Source organism: Polistes dominula, unplaced genomic scaffold (assembly GCF_049000335.1).
Source record: "Polistes dominula isolate Pdom_NZ unplaced genomic scaffold, Pdom_raw_medaka contig_26, whole genome shotgun sequence".
Classification (NCBI taxonomy): Eukaryota; Metazoa; Arthropoda; class Insecta; order Hymenoptera; family Vespidae; genus Polistes; species Polistes dominula.
In genome coordinates, this window is record NW_028300939.1 from 1058982 (window position 1) to 1080311 (window position 21330).

General features: G+C 31.0%; 1 long non-coding RNA gene across 1 annotated transcript in view; it reads right to left on the reverse strand.

The window, feature by feature from the left end:
* Window positions 1-9839: 9839 nt before the first annotated feature.
* Window positions 9840-21330, reverse strand: part of LOC107073302 (uncharacterized) — a 93072-nt gene continuing 81581 nt past the window's right edge. The window contains exons 6-9 of the long non-coding RNA XR_016176200.1: window positions 11203-11295; window positions 10934-11079; window positions 10386-10644; window positions 9840-10263 (exon numbers count right to left, since the gene is read on the reverse strand). This is a non-coding gene — a long non-coding RNA (uncharacterized LOC107073302). The remainder of the gene's footprint in view (window positions 10264-10385; window positions 10645-10933; window positions 11080-11202; window positions 11296-21330) is intronic.

The following is a 21330-nucleotide window of genomic DNA, read 5'->3' on the forward strand; positions in this document are numbered from 1 at the left end:
TTTTTTATTATCTTTGTATTGGAGGATGACATAAAAAAAAATAGTGAAAAAAAAACTAGAAATAAAAAGAGAACAAAAATAATAATTATATAATATACAAAAATATAATTATAATATTATTATATATTAAATAATTAATTATTGAATAAAAAGAATATAATATTTTAATTATATATATGTTATATTATAATACATAAAATATTATTTTATATTTTATATATTTATATTACAAATAAAATAATAATATTGCAATATAATAAAAATAAAAATATAATTCTATTATTATATTATTATATGAAATTTCTAATATTATATATTAAAATAATATTTGCACGATTGGATGGAATATATTGTAAAAAAGGGGGTGAGAAGGGGTGTGACATTAAAATATTCCAACCACACTTGTCTTCGTTCCTTTTTGTTATTTTTTTTTTTTCATTTCTTTTTAATTTTTTTTCTATCTCTTTTCTTCTATACTTTCTCACTTTCTTACAAGTCTCTTTTCGTTCACTATCACGGCAAATACATTAAAATCCAGCAGTCGTAATTCTTCGTAAGATTTCGTTAAACGATATTTTATAACCTTGGAGGAGTAACGTTGAACCACCGACGTTGCTCGATTACCAAGACTTCAGACAGAGAAAGAAATAGAGAAAAGAAATAGAAAAGAAATAGAAAAACGAGTTAGTTGTCGTCTATCTCTCTTTCTCTTTCTCTTTCTCTTTCTCAGTTAGCACACGACGATTAGATTCGTAAGTCCGCAAACGATCCTAGCCGAGCTAAAGTTTTCACGAGCGGGAGTCTGGGTGGTGGGTGGTGAAGGGTGGTTGGTGGGTCAGGGGGAGGACTGGGGGGGAATTCGGATAGAAATGAGACACCGTAGACCATTCGTTTGGAAGAGTAAAGTGGAACTAGGTTAACGTTTCACAGTGAATTATGATTTAGACAAAGATAGAATGCTTCTGATATATATATATATATATAAAATATAAAATAATATTTATATATTATAATATAATATATTTATTTATTAATATTTTATTTTATTTAAATACTATATTTTATATAACAAAAATTTCATATATATAAAATATTAATAATATAATTATATTTCTTTACATTAAATAATTATTATTCTTTATTTTATATTCATTTATTTATAATTTATTTATGGTATCACTACATTTACTACAAATACTACTAATACTATAATTTATTAATGTATTAGTGAGTATGTTATTTATTCCTTTTTATATTCTTTCTCTCTCTCTCTCTCTCTCTCTCTCTCTCTCTCTCTCTCTCTCTCTCTCTGTCTCTCTTTCCAACATTTACACGTGCCTAACTGTAATTGTTTATTGTGTTCACGAATGTTTACATAGTTAAAACCTTGAAGATTTGACGTCATAGATTGAAGTGGGGGGACAGGTAATGAAATATACGCGTAACCTTGGTATGTTTGATATGACATATAAACATATACCTATAGAATTTAGTATTATCAGTATACCGAAAGCCAAGTGAAGAATAAAACGTAATATAAGAGAGAGATAGAGAGACGTTTTTTTTTGTTTGTTACTAAAAACAAAAAGAGAAACTTTGAAAGAGTAAAAAGCCTTGGTAGGATAAATGGAGTCGAAAGTTTTACCGATAAAAGCATTGCTTTTGGTATCGTACCATAGCTCGTTACGATAGCTCGGAATTCAATCAATTTTCGATTATCACCCGCATGTCTTGGTTAAGTAGTCGTAATACTGGACCCATACCTCATTCCACTACCAATTGCTATCGGATTTTAAAGTGTTATCGAATTAACTTCTATGTATTTTACTCTACTGCATGTTATATCTTTTAATTTATGATTCTATACTTTATATATAAATAGTATGTGGATGTGTATATATATATATGTGTGTGAATTATATGAATTTATGTGTTTCGTGAAAAGTATGAAACATGGTTTTGAAAAACGCGATTGTATTTATTTCATAAATTGTTATTAGTTACTTTAATTTATTTCTTAAAAAAAAAAAAAAAAAAAAAAAACATTAATTTAAATAATCTATTTTATTTGATTTTATTTATTATTTTTCTAATAAATACACAGGTGAGAGAGAGAGAGAGAGAGAGAGAGAGAGAGAGATAGGGAATAGATAGTAGACTATTGAAATGTTTTAAACCTAATCCTAGAAATAATTATTTTATGTATTATTTTTTTTTTTTAATATAAAAAATGATTGCACTTTTATCTAACGCAAATATTTTTCAATCCAGCACATTCGTGCATGTCCAAATACATTTATTTCTTATTTTATTTTATTTTTTATTTTGTGTATTACTGATAACTGGAATTCTCACGATACCATAAACCAATCATTAAGATAAACGTAATAGTTAGAATGAGTCATCCCCCCCCCTTATACTATATCAAAAGCTTTTAATGGTTTTTAATAAAAAGATCAAACCAAATCTCCATCCCTTCCCACATAACGTTTTTTTTGTTTTTACAAAATAAATTTCAAATATTTAATATTTTAATTTTAACATATATTAAATTAATTATTATTTAATTAGTTAATATATATATATATATATATATATATATATAAATAAAATATAATATTTAAAACAGTTTAAAATATTACAATATTTTTTTCCTTCTTCTTCTTCTTCTTATTTTTCTTTTTATATTTTATTCAATGCAAATATGAAGATAATTTTTGAGTTTCGATTTCTTCACTTCCCTTTTCCCTCTTCCCTCTTCCCTCTTCTCTTTCTCTCTCTCTCTCTCTATATATATATATGTATTATACATACACTTATCTACCTATATATATATATATTGTAACGTAGAGACTTCTTGACAATGTAATTAGCATTTTTATTGGGCATACGTATCACGAGACTAGTTCGTTCCTTCAGGGGGTTACACCATTTGGGAGAAGAAAAGCTTTTTCCTATCTCACCGGACACTCACCATGAAGAAAACTTTTAAATGAGTTCGTTCGTAACATTTTTCCATATGATAATATCATCATTCTCAACTTATGGATAACGTCAATCAAAGAAAAATAATTATTCATCCTTTTTCTTTTTTTTTTTTTTGTTAGAATTTTCCTCCTATCACTTTTTTTTGGTTCTTTTTATCTTTTGTGTTTTTATTTGATTTCTATTAGATTTTGTACGATTCGAAAATTCGTGTCATTTTTCACGACACTCATTCACGGTAACAACATCAAGAATTCTCAAAGAAATAAAATTACACGAGTAGGAACGTATGAAAAAAAAAAAAAAAGAAAAAAAAGGGGAGAAAGTAAAAGATAGGAGAAGAGATAAAGAGAGATGGATAGAAAGAAAATAAGAATTTTTATTGAACAATTTTCCCTTTCTTTTTTAACTCATACCCATTGAATCATTTCATTATTTTTCCGACATATAATTTTTTTCTAACACACACACACACACACACACTCACAAACACACTGCATGCACATGCTGTGTGAATTTCTACCTGCATTTGTAGTTGAGAATCGCGATAGTCTCTTTTTCTTAGACGATAACTCGTACTACTCTCGTAAAATTTGATGGTCAGTCTCTTGAAAATCTTCCGTGTGTTCGTGACCGTGGAAAGATGAAAAGTAGAGAAACAAAATGAGAGAAAGAGAGAAAAAGAGAAAGAGAGAAAGAGATAGTAGTAAGGAAGAATAATACCGGAAGGAACGGTCGATTCACCTAAAAAGAAGAAACTTTTTCTTTTATTATTACAGAGTCTAGTGGGTCTCAATTTTCTAGTTTTCAAGCAGTTGAATATATTTGACTTATTACTAGATGTTAGATAAGTTTAAGTATTACTTACTGATGTTTCACATATTTTTTTTATTTTTTTTTTTTATTTTATATTTTTCTTCCTTTCTCTTTTTTCTCTCTTTCAGTTGTTAATAAAATTATTAGGGATCTGAATTTTTTTAGTTTTCCAACTTTATATAAATTAAATTAAACTAACTTTAAATCTAAATTCAAATTGAAAGAGTAAAGTTAATAAAAATTAAATTTAAATTTAAAATTTATTTAGAAAAATTTTTATATAAAATTTATAATATATAATAAGTGTATATATATAGCAAAATATGAGGGTTCCATAAAAATGTTTTTGATTGAACATTGAAAAAGAAAAAGAAAAAAGAACTTTGATGATATTTAAACAATTAATTTTCCATACAAACGGTGTGTCTGTGTGTATATATATGTATATGTGTGTATCAAATGATCATCATCCTCCTTTATTATTCATAATAAATAATTAAATATTTTATTTAATTATTATTATTTCTTCTTGGTTTTTTTTCTCAGCAAATTATCTCAGAAATGATTCGAAGATCTTTGAGACTTTGTTCGAGTTCACATTCGTATAAAAGAATGCAAGGGATTGGTTAGTGGAAAGGGATTTTATTCTCTTGGCACATTGAACACAAACAGGGGCTGCATGACCAGGGGGACGTTCGAATTCGGTAAATGCGAACGGCGTTTTCACCCATCCCCTAATTCAAATCCTCTCCTCCTCTCTTCTTTAACCCCTACCCCTACCCTACCCTACCCCCCCCCCTCCTCTCCCTCCCTCCCTCTATGTCAGCAGAATAGATAATATATGAATAGTGCCTCCGGTTATGTTGATCATCTCGGAGAAATTGCATTACGTATTCGGTCGCATTCTTTGGAAAATTGCTTTGAACGTGTATCGCGGCCGGATATTATCGATGGAACCTCATTACGGCTACCTTCTGAAACTGTCTGGCAAACTCTAGTCGATCGTACAAGTAAATTATATCACCAAATTCAAAAGAAAATACTTATATGACTATTATAAAAACTTTAAACCAAAATTATGACATTTGTACACTTGTATTATTTGTACGTTCAATATTTTTTTCTGTGAATAATAATTTTATTGAAGTGAAAACTTCTTTAGAATGGGAGTGATCTGAAAAGTAAAAAACATGAAATTTTTTTTGAGGGGCGGGAACGGGGGGGATTTTTCGATAAGAAACTAAACAAAAAATAACCAAGACCCTAACATTTCTATATATATACAAATTAATAAAAAATAACAAATATAAATGTGTATATATACAAATAATTTATAATATATATAATAAAATATTTAGATAATTATTCAATTAAGGAAAAATATTGGACGTACTTTAAAATTTAATAAATGCATTTATAATATAAATTTAATTAAGTATTAATTTTATTAGTATTAGTTTTAGTATTGAAGTAATTAGTATTAGTATGTATATTACTATATATATAATATTGTATTTATTGAATCAATGTAAATTACATTTTAATGTATATTTTTTATAGATATATACGAAGAAGTTTATACTGCTTAAGCATAAAAGACATGAAAATCTTCAACCAATCGAAAGTTTCTCTCTTAACAGAGTTAAATGGAGATATGCTAGCTTGAAAAGGGTACCAAGGAAGTTTCCAAGACGTCGATCTTACCAATGCACTTTGCGCATACCAGGTATGTACCATCTGCAATGTATACATATATATATGTTACTGTAAAAGACTGAAATAAGAGAATGTCAAGATCCACATGGTCGTTGGTATCTGTCTCAAATAAAAATTTATACGAATAAACTCTGAAATATTTGATCGTTAACTAAAATATTATTCTATGTGTGTTAACATATCGAATGACCAAAACGAATCTTCTCATTCAATTTCATTCTTTTACCATTTTTAACACATCTGTAAAATATTTGGATGTATTTTTTAATGTAAATTGTACATTATTGTTACAGGTGCAAGACATATTATTGAAGCAGACGGAAAATATATTTGATTCCCATCATATTTGAGAACTTACAAAAAGTTTCCTGGTACTAAGAGGACAATCATAAGACATCCATTGAGTTTTTAACACACATCAGCGGCTAAAGGGCAACGTACTACGTTTTACAGTGTTAAATTTTTATGTAAATTAAAATTTATCTATCTCAAAAATGAAAATTACAATAAAGAATTGTAAAAGAAATTGTCTGTAAGAGATTAAAGTGAATAAAATGTATTTAAATTAAATAAAATAGTTTGTTCAAATTATTTCTATCCTGTACTACCAATTCCTGAATAAAAAATCCTAATATGCATACGAAAAAATAATTTCAGAGTTGTATCATCTCAAGGTAAGTGATCATATTAATTTTTATTAATTCTGAACTTTAAATACAAGTTTTAAGACACAGTTTGCAATAACTGTTCGTGGCTCGGTGCTAGAGTCTCGGATTCGTATCCGCAGTATCGCGGGTTCGAATCCCGGCAGTCATGAAAAATAAATTTATTTTATTTTAAATAAAATTTATTCGGCGTGACGTCACGATAACGAAAAGTGATAGAAGAGAATATATCTATCACTCTTATAAAATTTTAAAGTCCCGCATCAATTTCGTACCTTAAATATAAGTTTTAAGACACGATTTGCAAGAACTGTTCGTGGCTCGTTGCTAGAGTCTCGGATTCGTATTCGCGGATCGCGAGTTCGAATCCCGGCAGTATTGAAAAATAAAATTTATTTTATTTTATTTAAATTTTCCGCGTGATGACGTCACGATGACGTAGTAAGGGTATGTGGTTTTCTTAAAGGGGTGTTAATAAATCAAAAGAGGGGTTGTGGCCAAGAAACTTTAGCCACGCCCCTTCTTACTTTTTCGAAAAATATTAACTCGTGCCACTTCCTCGCATATCATGTTCTCCTGTTACAAATTCAGATTTTCGACAAATTTCCAAAATTTTCTCGAAAATTTGAATTTTTAACAGGATCACATGATGTATCAGGAGGTATCCGGTTTTCATGCCACTTCCTCGGGTATCATGTTCTCCTGTTACAAAATTAATTTTTCGACAAAATTTGAAAATTTTCTCGAAAATTTGAATTTTTAACAGGATCACATGATGTGCAAGGAGGTATCCGGTTTTCATGCCACTTCCTCGGGTATCATGTTCTCCTGTTACAAAATTAATTTTTCGACAAAATTTCGAAAATTTTCTCGAAAATTTGAATTTTTAACAGGATCACATGATGTGCAAGGAGGTGGCATGGTTCAGGAATCGGTTATACAGGGTAGAAATAATTTTAACTAAGTATTTAATTTATTTTAATGATATTTTATTCATTTTAATCTCTTACAGAGTATATTTTTTACAATTCTTTATTGTACATTTCATTTGTAAGATAGATAGATAACAGTTTATATAAAAATGTAACTGTAAAACGTAGTACGTTGGTTTTTAAGCAGCTGATGTGCGTTAAAAATCCATTCGATGTCTTCTGGTTGTCGTTTTAGTACCAGGAAACTTCTGTAAGTCCTCAGATATGATGGGAATCGAATATATTTTCAGTCTGCTTCAATAATATGACTTGTAACTGTAACAGCAATAAAGAATATTACATGTAAAACATAAAAGTATTATATTTCCCCTTAACCCGCGTCAGTCATCGATGATTGACAGTATTTTACCCTTAAACCGCGTCAGTCATCGCTAACTGACAGTATTTTACCCTTAAAACGCGTCAGTCATCGCTGACTGACAGTATTTTCTCCAAAAACCGCGTCAGTCACCGATGACTGACAGTATTTTCTCCGAAAACCGCGTCAGTCACCGATGACTGACAGTATTTTCTCCAAAAACAGCGTCAGTCACCGATGACTGACAGTATTTTCTCCAAAAACCGCGTCAGTCACCGATGACTGACAGTATTTTCTCCAAAAACCGCGTCAGTCACCGATGACTGACAGTATTTTCTCCGAAAACCGCGTCAGTCATCGATGACTGACAGTATTTTCTCCGAAAACCGCGTCAGTCACCGATGACTGACAGTATTTTCTCCGAAAACCGCGTCAGTCACCGATGACTGACGCTGTTTACCCCTTAAACCGTGTCAGTCATATGTGACTGACGCTGTTTACCCTTAAACCGTGTCAGTCATATGTGACTGACGCGGCCTGGACAAACTTTCAACTGTCAGTCACGGATGACTGACGCGGCCTGGAAAAAGAGACAATTTGTCAGTCATCGATGACTGACGCGGCCTGAGGAAACAGTAGATTGTCAGTCATATGTGACTGACGCGGCCTGGACGTAAAGTCAATTTGTCAGTCATTGATGACTGACGCGGCCTGAAAAGAGATTCTGCTGTCAGTCATCAATGACTGACGCGGCCTAATAATAAAATGTTCTGTCAGTCACCGGTGACTGACGCGGTTTTCGGAGAAAATACTGTCAGTCATCGGTGACTGACGCGGTTTTCGGAGAAAATACTGTCAGTCATCGGTGACTGACGCGGTTTTCAGAGAAAATACTGTCAGTCATCGGTGACTGACGCGGTTTTCGGAGAAAATACTGTCAGTCATCGGTGACTGACGCTGTTTTTGGAGAAAATACTGTCAGTCATCGGTGACTGACGCTGTTTTTGGAGAAAATACTGTCAGTCATCGGTGACTGACGCTGTTTTTGGAGAAAATACTGTCAGTCATCGGTGACTGACGCGGTTTTTGGAGAAAATACTGTCAGTCATCGGTGACTGACGCGGTTTTCGGACAAAATACTGTCAGTCATCGGTGACTGACGCGGTTTTCAGAGAAAATACTGTCAGTCATCGGTGACTGACGCGGTTTTCGAAGAAAATACTGTCAGTCATCGGTGACTGACGCGGTTTTCGAAGAAAATACTGTCAGTCATCGGTGACTGACGCGGTTTAAGAGAAAATACTGTCAGTCATCGGTGACTGACGCGGTTTAAGGAGAAAATATTGTCAGTCAGCGATGACTGACGCGGTTAAAGGGGAAAATACTGTCAGTCAGCGATGACTGACGCGGTTTAAAGGTTAATCTAGCGTCAGTCATCGATGGCTGATAGTGTATAACACGATATTATTAAGTGACACATGTAGCCTGACGGGGACTTCCTTGAAAATCAGCATGGCGTTCAACGTGTTAAATATTTCCCTTTTGATATCTGAAAAGCAAATAAATAATCGAACTTTAGAATCGTCAAATACAAATTTGCGGTGTATGTTTAAAATTTAATTAGTGTTGAGAAAAAAAATGTTATGCAATGACTTGATTAAAAATTTAGGAAAATGGAAAAAGATAATACCTGATAATCTTGATCAAGAGCAGATGATGATGATGATTGGGTGGTCTATTCTTTCTCTTCTGTTGGTACGTAGAGTGGTACACGGCGATTTCATCCTTTCTTCCCACCATTAAAAAACCAAAAGAACACTAGTCGCCAGCCAACCTAACTAACACTCCTCTCTCGTTCCCATTCTCTTTACGAATGTGTAGTATCGCGTCGCGCACACACCCCCCCCCGCCCGTAAAACACCTCCCACCTTCTTTCTTCTTCCACTTTCAGCGAGCAGCCCCCCCCCTTATCACTTTTCGTTGACGTGACTTCACACCGAATAAATATTATTTAAAATAAAATAAATTTTATTTTTCACGACTGCCGGGATTCGAACCCGCGATACGCGAATGCGAATCCGAGACTCTAGCACCGAGCTACGAGCAGTTCTTGAAAGCCGTGTCTTAAAACTAGTATTTAAAGTACCAAATTAATGCAGGACTTTAAAATTTTATAAGAGTGATAGATATATTTTTCTTCTATCACTCTCCGTTGTCGTGACGTCACGCCGAATAAATTTTATTTAAAATAAAATAAATTTAATTTTTCACGACTGCCGGGATTCGAACCCGCGATCCGCGGATGCAAATCCGAGACTCTAGCACCGAGCCACGAACAGTTCTTGAAAGCAATGTCTTAAAACTAGTATTTAAGGTACAGAATTTGTAAAAATTAATAAGATATTATTTACCTTGAGATGTTACAACTCTGCAATTATTTTTTTGATGAATGTTGAGATTTTTTATTAAGGAATTGGTTTTACAAGATAGAAATAATCTTAACAAATTTTTTCATTTTATTTAAGTATAATTCATTCATTTTAATCTCTTACAGACACTCTCTTTTACAATTCTTTATTGTAATTTTCATTTTTGAGATAGATAAATTTTAATTTACATAAAAATTTAACACTGTAAAACGTAGTACGTTGTCCTTTAGCCGCTGATGTGTGTTAAAAATTCAATGGATGTCTTATGATTGTCCTCTTAGTACCAGGAAACTTTTTGTAAGTTCTCAAATATGATGGGAATCAAATATATTTTTCGTCTGCTTCAATAATATGTCGTGCACCTGTAACAATAATGTACAATTTACATTAAAAAATACATCCAAGTATTTTACCAGATGTATTAAAAATCCTAAAAGAATGAAATTATACTTTAACATTCTTTTCGGTATTCGTTGAATCTTACCTTTTCTTTTCATAGAAGCTTCAATATTGGTGAAGAACGTTGATCGATTCTGCCATTTATTCAGTCAAACACATGGGGAAATGAAATAGTGCATAGTTTTGCAAGTCTGTTGAAGACTAGACGACAACGACAACGACAACTACTACAACGATAGAAGATAGGATTATATTGAAATTCGTAGGAGAATTTCCTTCTCTGGAGGTGTCTCTCGATTGGTGACAACTCGCGAACACATCAAGATGAGGAATGAGTAAGGAAACTGAAACAGAGAGTATCACCTAACGTAATACAATATACGTGAGTTAACGTTATCTATGTGGCTTTAAATCTCTTACCAACTCTCTCTCTCTCTCTCTCACACACACCACACACACACTCTCTCTCTCTCAACATTTACGAATAAAACTAAAACAACTCGTCGAATACGGATTTTCCCCCTTTTCTCTGGATTACCAAAAGATTGGAGGTAAACCTGATGAATTCGGCTAGTAGTAGTAGTACTAAATAAATAATTCAAAAAACAACAAATAAAATGTAAAAAGAAATACCTTAATGAATAAAAACAAAGAGATCCGTAGAGTTTTTTTTTTTTTTATTGGATATGTCCATTACTTGTTTTCTTTTTTCTTTTCCCATCGAATTCGAACGTCCAAACTTATCCTCTTTCACCAGCAATGGTCTCAAATGATTTTACCTAAAACCAATTAAAAATTAATTAATAAAGTATCTCGATGAATAAACTCCTGTACTTTAATTTTTTTTTTTTCAAACTCACGTCAGTAAAACACAAAAGAAAAAAAAAACAGTTTTATTTTACCTTTCTTCTTGTATCTGCAAAAAAAGAAAAAATGATCCGTGAACTTGGTTGAGATTGGTTGATCAATTCTAATCGTCCATTAATTTGTCTGATCTAAAACAAATAAAATAAAATAAAATAAAATAAAAATATTAGAAAAATGTAGAAACAATATAATTGTGTTAGTAAATCTAAGATCAATTAGGAATGTTAAATGGTAATTGCAAGATTGCTAGATGATACCCAGAATTGGTTCTTCCTCTCGTTACTTTAGGTATTCTCGTTTGAGTAAAGTGTATGAGAGAGAAATAGAGAGTGGGTGTGTGTGTGTGTGTGTGTGTAAGAGAGAGAGAGAGAGATAGAGAATGCCAAGAAACAAGATCGACGTTCTCACCTAGGTTAACTTCCTCTCCTTTATATCTCTATCTTTGTCTCTCTCACTTTCCCTAACATGAATCCGAGCTTTTAACTGCGTTACGTTCAATCTCTCTCTCTCTCTCTCTCTCTCTCTCTCTCTCTCTCACTCTCCCACTCTCTTTCTCAAGAGCCAAGAGAGAAGCCAATACAGATCTCTTCTCTCTGTAAATTTGTTCTTAAACGATACCGTAAGGTGCAATCGAAAATTTATCGACTTCTTTGCCAATAAAAAAATTTCAGATAGAAAATGTAGAGGAAATGGACAGGAAAAGAATGATAGAAAAAAAGAGAGAGAACAAAAATATATTATATATGTATATGTAAAGAATGAGAAAGAAAGAGAAAGAGAGAGATTAAGAAAATGATAGAATGAAAGTTAAAAACGAAGAGAGAGAACAAAAATGAATTATATATGTAAAGAAAAGAGAGAGAGAGAGAGAGAGAGAGAGAGAGAGAAAGAGATAATCGTTTAAAGTACCTTTGATATTTTTCAAAGAAAATAAAAAATACAAAAAGTTTATAGTAGAGATTTATTATTTCCTTTCTTTTTTTTTTTTTTTGAAGTTAAGAGATAGAAAGAAAAGAATAGAAAGATATAGAAAAAAAGGGTTGCTTGAAAGGTATGTGTGTGTGTGTGTGTGTGTGTGTGTGTGCTTTCACAAGAGATTTCATCGCGAATTTTCACTTTTATTCGCAAAACTTGGTCCCCAAAACCCTTCCCCTTTACCTCTAACCCCACTTCCCGAAAAGGCACAGTTTTCGTTTGAATAAAAAGAAATAAAACAAAAAAAAAAAATCAAAAGAAAGGTACTTCTTCGTTATAGTACATAGAATGGAAGTGAAATGAGCTGCACGAGTGAAGGTACACGATTTAAAACGATGAAAAGGGTTGGCTTTTGGCAATGAAGAAGCATCAAGGGACGATAGAAAATGCCACGAAATGAGAAAGAAATGGAAATAAACGAAAAGTGCAAAGAAAACTAAGAGAATGATGAGGTGGGTTGAGAAAAGGAAGAGATGAGGAGAGGGTTTGAAAAAGTCAAATGTGTATTATTTAACATTGAATCAGTATTGGTAATATGTCATTTGTATAAAATTGTATATCAAAAATTAAAATAATATTAATAGAATATTTGTATACAATTAATATAATTAAATAAATTAATAAAATTAAAATTACATATATATGAATTAACGAATTGAAACGAAGGGAAATGAAATGTGAAATGAAAGGAAAAGAAAGGATCGATACGTTCAGTACATTCAAATGTTCTCCTCCCTTGAATATTAGCATCCCCTTTTTTTATTTGTTTCATCTACCACCTACCACCTATTAATACCCCCCACAATAATTCCTCGCGTGACTTTATAAATAAAACATCGTCACGTTTCCGTGTTTTAGTTAAGGAATATTATTACGGTCACCATAAGTTCGTCGTCCTGTAAGATTGTTGAATATTTATTTCCAAAAGAAAGCAACATTTGTAATGTTTCCAAGATTTATTTCGTAGCAAATAAAAAGGGGGATATTTTGTAATCGTATTCAACGTTCCTTCGATTGGATAAATTATATCGATGGTTAAAAAATTGTTATTTGTTTCGTTTTTTTCTTCTTCTTCTTCTTCTTCTTCTTCTTCACTTATAAATCCTATTAATGTTAATTACATTCAACATTAGGATCAACATTTACAATAAAAGAAACATGTGTGCATATCACACAAGTTAGAAATGAAACCTTCAAATATAAACAAGTTTCGAGGATAATTTACTATATAATATTATTTGTATACTTTTAATTTGTAATTATTTATTTAATTATTAATTTAATTATAAATATGTGCGCCTGCAGAGATGCAACCCTCCAGACACACTTTGAAAATGTTGCTTGCAAGCGACATCTACTGGGACGGAATTTTTTTGCAGTCAAAACTGTTCATACACACGTGTATTACGGGTTGCCTATCTTTCAGGCAGAATAGAAATATATATAGTGTCTGGCGGGTTGCATACGAACAGGCGCACATTTTTATAATTAAATTAATAATTAAATAAATAATTGCAAATAAAAAGTACAAATAATATTATATAATAAATTATATATATATATATATATATATATATATATATATGTATATATAGTTACTCGTACTATTCTAGCCATTTCGAAAATAGTTCACAAACGATGTAAAAACTTTCTAAACTACAATACATATATATCCTACCTACCCAGAAAGATAATCTTTTTGCACTTTCGAGTTAGATCAATCGAATGGAAAATCTGTTATTTTCTTTTTTCCTATTACATTTCTCTCTCTCTCTCTCTCTTTTAAGAATGAAACTTTGGTGAAATCTAGAATGTTACTTTCGTTGCTTATCCAAATTCGAACGTCTTTGCATGGGCCATATACTTCAAGGAAAGCTTTGCAAAGAAAGAGAGAGACAGAGAGAGAGAGAGAGAGAGAGTCTTACAGAAATAGAAAGACAGAAAGAGAAAGAGAGTGAGAGAGAGAGAGAGAGAGATTTTGCAATCAATAGTTCGAAAGACATACGCTCGTAAAATTCTCCTTTTACCTCGAAAGACTTTACAACTATCCGGTGTGTGTGTACAATTTCCTATATCTCAACCCTTCCTATCCCCCACCCAATGGTTTTGATGGTGATAGTTTGATGGTGATAGTGTTGTCTAGTCCTTTTGATGTATACAAGCGTAAACCTCCTACTCTCTGCTATAGTATTCACGATCTTTTACACAATGAAATCGTCTACTACCACCATCACTTCTCTAAGATTCATCCTATCCTCCCCATTGCCTCTTCCCCATCATTCTGCCAACGCCAACGGCACCATAGGAATATACCACTTGATCACGATAAAGCGGAATAGTTAATTTACTGACACGAGAGGAGAATCACGTTAAAGTGAACTTACGAATAAACCGTACGTACTTCCCTTTCCCTTACCAACCAACCAACCACCCACCCACCCCCTCGGCCCCTCGCCCCTCTTTTCCTTCCACTTTCTAAATCTATCAATAAACTTACCAAGTCCACTTCCTTTAAACTCTTGACAATTTGAGTCAATTAAATCTTTGATTGAATTTCTATCTCACTTTCTCCTATTTCTATTTCTATTTCTATTTCTTCGTTTTTTAACAACTAAACCAGTAATATAAGTTTTTTTTTTTTTTTGAACACCTTTGAGATGAGAGTTAAAAATGTCAGATTTTTTTTTATTAATTATAATTTAATTAATTTTAATAATATTATAATTTAATTTTTATATATATATATATATATTTAAATATAATTAAAAATTAATTAGAAATAATTTAAATTAAAATTACAAGTAATTAAATTACAATCAAATTGTAACACATTATATATAATATATATATATATATATTATATATATATTTTCTTTTAGTTTGAGACTTTTTTGTAAAAAGAAAACAAGAGAAAAGGGTTTTTCCTAGAAAAAGCGTCGGATTTCTTAACACGAATCGCGTGTACGGTTATTCATACGGATACAGTTCGAGCTTGTCTGGCAAAAGCGGAAATATTTATGCGCTCGCGTTACTCGATAATGTACAACGTAAAATACGAGGAACGATAAGGATTTCTCTCTCTCTCTCTCTCTCTCTCTCTCTCATACACTCTTACACTCACAACGTCTCTTATATACGAAAAAACGAGACGGAGAAGAAGAAGAAGAAGAAGAAGAAGGAGAGAGAAAAAGAAAGGGGTGGAATAAAAAATAGGAAAAATTGTGAAGAGCTTCAACGTAAGTAAAGAAGGGGACGCTAACGTTGGATTATGCTACAGAATGTAATTTTAACTACGCAAAACCGGTGTTCTTTCTTTCTTTCTTTCATTTTTTTTTTTTTTTAAGACTTTTTTTATTTTTTTTATTAGCTCTCCGAACAACGCTCAGTTTTTTTCCACCATGTCCAGAGTTCTATGTGTGTGTGTGTGTGTGTGTCTGTGCATGAGTGAGAGAGTTACTTTGAACAAGTGTTAGTTACCTTTCATTTCTCATTCCATTCTTTTGATTACCTTCTTAATTTATGCATGTATAACAAACAAACAAAATAATTATTATAAGAAAAAAAAAATTGTCCTATTACTCAATCGTTGAATTATTTTTCGAAAAAAAAAAAAAGAAAAAAAAAAACAATTAAATATCTTCTGAATAGTATGTTGCACGTTTTATTTGATTGATTTGGGTGGGTGAGTAGGGGGAATACTTTCTTTTTGATTTTATTCGTTGATTTTTGTTTGATATTTTTTTTTTTTATAATTTGCTATGGTTTTTTTCTTTCTCATTTTATTTAAAGAGATTTTTTTTCTTTTTTTTAAACGAACGAACGAACGAACGACTAGAAAAGTGATTAACGATTTTGTTCAAGTAATCTAAAGAAGAGTTCATTAATTAATTTTATTCAAAGTTATTTTACACATTGTCTTTTTTATCATCTAAGATATATATATATATCTTGAATTGAAAAGGTTCTTTTACCTAAAAAAACATAAAATCAAAGAAAAAACACGTTTGATAGATAATAATTTTGGTCTCGTTATTATAATAACCCTATCCTTCGTCTACTTTTTAATTTATTTTATAAAAAAAAGAGGGAAAGAAGAAGAAGAAGAAGAAGAAGAAGTAAGAGTGGAATAAATAAAAGTAAAAAAAAGAAATTAAAACGTAAGAAAGAAAGAGATAGAGAGAGAGAGAGAGAGATAAGAAGTAAAAAAAGAACGAAAAAAATAGAAAGAAAATCCATATCTTTTTCGTTGATAAATTTCAAACGAATAAATCGCATTTTTTATCCCCTTTGACACTTTCCGCTCGAAGGAGGAGAAGAAAGCTCTCCTGGTTGGATCCTTACTCGTCCGCACGTAATAAATTATACCAAGAGAAGCTTTTGAAAGGCTCGAGAGCTTACCATTTTTTTTTTGTGCTCTTTCTCTTTTTATTTTCTTATTTTTTTTTTTTTTTTCATTTTTTCATTTCTTTTTTTTTTCATAGAAGAAGAAAATTACCAAACGCCTTGAAGGAGGAGGAGGAAGAGGAGGAGTAGGAGAATGGGTTGCTTTAAATATTACAAAAACATAAAAAAAAATATATATATATATATAATAATAATAATAATATTAATAATTAAATTAAAAAATTTAAATATTATATTATTTATTTAATTATAAAATATCAAATTAATATTAAAATAAATTTCACAATTAACCACTAATACTCCAAAATAAACCCCATATAAAAAAGAATAAAAAATAAACAAATACCAACCTAACTTCTGATAATGAATCGAAAAACTAATTAACAACCATAAGTTAGTTTCCATAAGTATGTTACTAATTATAATAACATACATTTGCTAGAAATCTGTTTTTGGTAGTGTAAAATTAGTAAAAGTCATAAATCTTACGAGATAGATCTTTCACCCTCTCACCCATGGTCAAACTGGTAAGCCAATGTCCCATTTGCCACCGCAGTTTCTAGCTAATGCTAGGAAGCATACCTGAACACCCACGTTGACTATGGTTTCGATGGTTCTACGAACGGAAGAGAAGGTGATGGTGAGGTGAAGTGAGAAGTGAAGAGGGTTGCACAATGCAAACGATGCACATATGCATTCACGAACAATCCGTATGTATGCGATGTCACACGCGTGTATGCTACCTGCCGACAAGGATTTCACCATCAAAACCCATCTTCCCCCTCTCCTTCCCTCACACCTTTACCTTCTCATTATCTCTCTCTCTCTCTCTCTCTCTCTCTCTCTCTCTCTCTCTCAGATTAGTATCACTATACCTATATCTATTACTATCTTTGTCTATCTACTTATCTCTGTCTCTGTTCCTAATATCTTCGTAAGCTCTCACTCACTCACTCACTCACTCACTCACACACTCATTCACTCACTCACTCACTCACTCACTCACTCACTCACTCACTCACTCACTCACTCACTCACTCACACACACACACGAATCACTTAGGGATTCGAAGCTTATGTTAAATCTATGCAGATATGTCATACTCGTCACGTTAATTACATGCTTATGAACAATCCTGACGTGATAATTGACACCATTAATTATTATTATAATTATTATTATTGTTAGTATTGTTATTATTATACTTAGAATGATAATAATGATGATGATGATGATTGCTGTGAAGATCTATTCGTAGATAGAATTGATTTAGAATATCGTAGGAGGAGTTACATCTATAATCAAATCATTTCTATTAGCTTCAATATAGGAAGCATTACTATACAATGTAGAATAGTTATATACATTATGGGGATATGTGTATAAGTGTGTATGTATGTATGCATGTATGTGTATTCATAGATTAAATACGACGGATGTTATTATTATTATTGCTAATTAATTCTATTAATTGAATATTATATGATGTTAATTGACAATAATATATATAAAATATAATTAATAATAAATAAAAATATAATAATTAATAAAATATTATATATTATATATAATTAATAATTTTTATATATTATAATAAATAATTGATTAGAAATTATTCATCAATAATTATTTCACATCAGTAATCATCGTGTAATAAATCATTTAATTATATTCATTCATTCTTCATTGTTTTCTATTTCCTTCTCCTCCCCTTCTTTTCTCACCCCCACGTTTCTTTCCTCCCTCTTTTTTTTTTTGTTCCTTTTTCTAATCACCGAGACCATTTGAAAAAAAAAGAAAAAAGAAAAAAAAGGAAGTCCAGACGAGAGTGCGTTTCGGTAACCGCAAAAGTACCCCGTGTGTACAAAGACCCTCCTACTGGAAATGGGAAACTTGAGACGCGTTAAGTCGAGTCTTTGGGGGGGGGGGTGAGGGGGGTTGGAAAAGGGCGGGGGAGGATACAGAGGTAGTTTCAGAGAAAAAGAACGAAAAAGAAAAAGCCAAAAAAAAAGGAGAAGTAAAAAAAGAAGAAGATGGAAGGACCGGAAGATCGACAAGGAGACCAAAGGGAGAGGAGTACAGGGTGGAAGGGATAAGGGTGAAAAAGGTGTACCGACGAAACTTTAAAGGGCAAGCTTCAAGGATTTACGAGATCCTCGTGTCTTAAATCTTAAATATTAAATCATCATGTAACCCCTTCTTTCTTTCTTTTTTTTCTTTCTTTTACTTGGTGAAAAGGGACACGAGTTGTGGTTTAAATCTTTCGAGGATATTTGCATTAAAAACTTTCACTTTAATTTTTTTTTTTTTTTATATATTCGTAAAGTTTAATAAATCAAACGACTTTCTTTTCCATCTCTCTCTCTCTCTCTCTCTCTCTCTCTCTCTCTCTCTCTCTCTCTTATTCGTCTTAATTATTCTTCAAACGAAATTTTTACTTTGATGTTGCCAATTACTTTCTCAACTATATTAAAATGTATTTATAGAGTATACTAACATATGTAATTATGTATTATATATTTTCCACATAATTATTTTTTTAAATTGAATAAAAAAAAATAAAACAGTAATTAAATTATGTATATATAGTATACTTTTATATTTTTTCATTATTTTATTAATTAATAAAAATTTGAATTAATAATCATAAAAATGTGCGCCTGTAGAGATGCAACCCACCAAACATACTTTGAAAATGTTACTATAATTATTTTTGAAAATTAAATAAAAGAATACAAATATAATTAAAATATATATTTATATAAATATAGTATACTTTTATTTTTTAATTATTTTACTATTTAATAAAATATGAATTCCGTCCCAAGAGGTGTCGCTCGGAAGCAACATTTTTAAAAGTATGTCTGGAGGGTTGCATCTCTACAGGCGCACATTCTTATAAATAAATAATTTATCACTCATTCTCATTTGATACAATTGAATATATTTATTGATTTAGATTACTATAAATTTATATTTTATTATTATTATTATTATATATTATTTTATATTTATCAATATCATATTGTTTTTATTATTCTATTTGGTTAATATCAAATAGAAAGAGAGAGAAAAATGAAATATTATATGACAGATAAAATATTTGAACGATTCAATATTACATTTTATTAATATCTTCCTATAAGTGCAATTGACTTTTTGTTCATTTATCTTTTTTTTTTTTATGATAACATTTCGTTTCTTTCTTATTCTACGTTATATTTTCTCATTTGAAAAGAGAGAGCAAATAATAATAATAAAAAGTAACTGACCTATCTAAAAACTTGACTTTCTTTACTGTACTGTCAATTCGAGTTCATATAAGTCGGGTGAAACACATTTCCGAGAATATAATCTAGGTCAGAGTAGATCATGCGCAGAGTTTACTAAGAGTAAACATTATTGCGTATACTTTAACTTATTAACGATTCGATGATTTAATGTAACGTGTTCTATTATTTCGTCTCTTTTTATGTTTTTTCTTTTATTTTTTATTCAACATTATTACCAATAAATTAAAACAAACAATTCTGCTATTGATACACATAATACATATATACATTATATCACCACATACATACTAATCATCATATACATAAAAACACATATTCTCGAATGAATTAAAAAAAGGTCTATGAAAGTCTATGGAAAAAGATTGTTATGTGTACTCATGTACACCATACTACAGTACAAACATTAAAAGAATAAATTCATGGAAAATTTCGATGATAAAAAGTGCATACTTGTGTTAAAGAAAACTCATGATTTTGCATAATTTTGACACATAGACAACGACTTTCAGAAAAATACACATACAGGTGAAACGATAAACGAGTGAACATGGGAAAAGAAAGAGAGAAGGGACGGGGGGGGTGGTTTATATGAAAGGGAAGAGGAGATCATGCAACCTCTTTTGTAAACTTCTTCTGACTGTTTTCATAGTTATGGGGGGAGGGAGGGGGGAGTGATAGTAATAGTAGCTTTGAACGAGTTGAAAAAGAGAGATAGTAATGAGACAAAGAAAGATACATAAACGTTCTTAATGGTATAAAGGAAATTGTTTGTTTGTTCTTCTTCTTTGCTTACAAGGCTAGCTAAAGCTTTTCTAAGGTTTCTTTTTTTTTCATGCTTTTTCGTGTAATTACAAAACGTTGTCGTATGTGAAATTTTTATTGGTGGGTCGGTGGGTGGGTGAAAGGTGAAGAGGAGAAGGAGGGAATTAGTGGTGGTGGTAGGTTGAAACAAGAAAAATAAAAGTAAAAATAAAAATTAAAAAGAAAAATGATGAATGAAATAAAAAAAAAAACACACACACACACACAAACATAAGAGAAAGTATGCAACTAAAAATAAAAATAAAAATAGTGAAGAATGTGATAGGCTGCCCTCTTTTTATTTTCCTATTTTTTTTTCTTTTTGACTTTTATCAAGAGGTCTCATATTTTTCTTCGAGAATTTAATAATTCGAAGCACACGTGAAAAACCAGAGTAAAAATGAGTGAGAAAATATATGTGTGTGTGTTTATGTATATATGTATATGTATATGTGTGTATATATGTGTATGTTTTGAGAGAAAGAAAATTTATTGCACGAAACTCGCTATCTTTCATTTAAAAATGTCGAACTTTCTTCGTAGAAACGTTTTGAGGAAAAATTTATGTGCTTGCTAGAGAAGTTCGCCAGGTGAAAGTCGAATTCGTAGTCTTTGGTGGTAGTAATGGTGGTGGTGGTGGTGGTGGTAATGGTGGTGTTTGTGTTGTGTTAGTGGGGTACTTCGAAGGA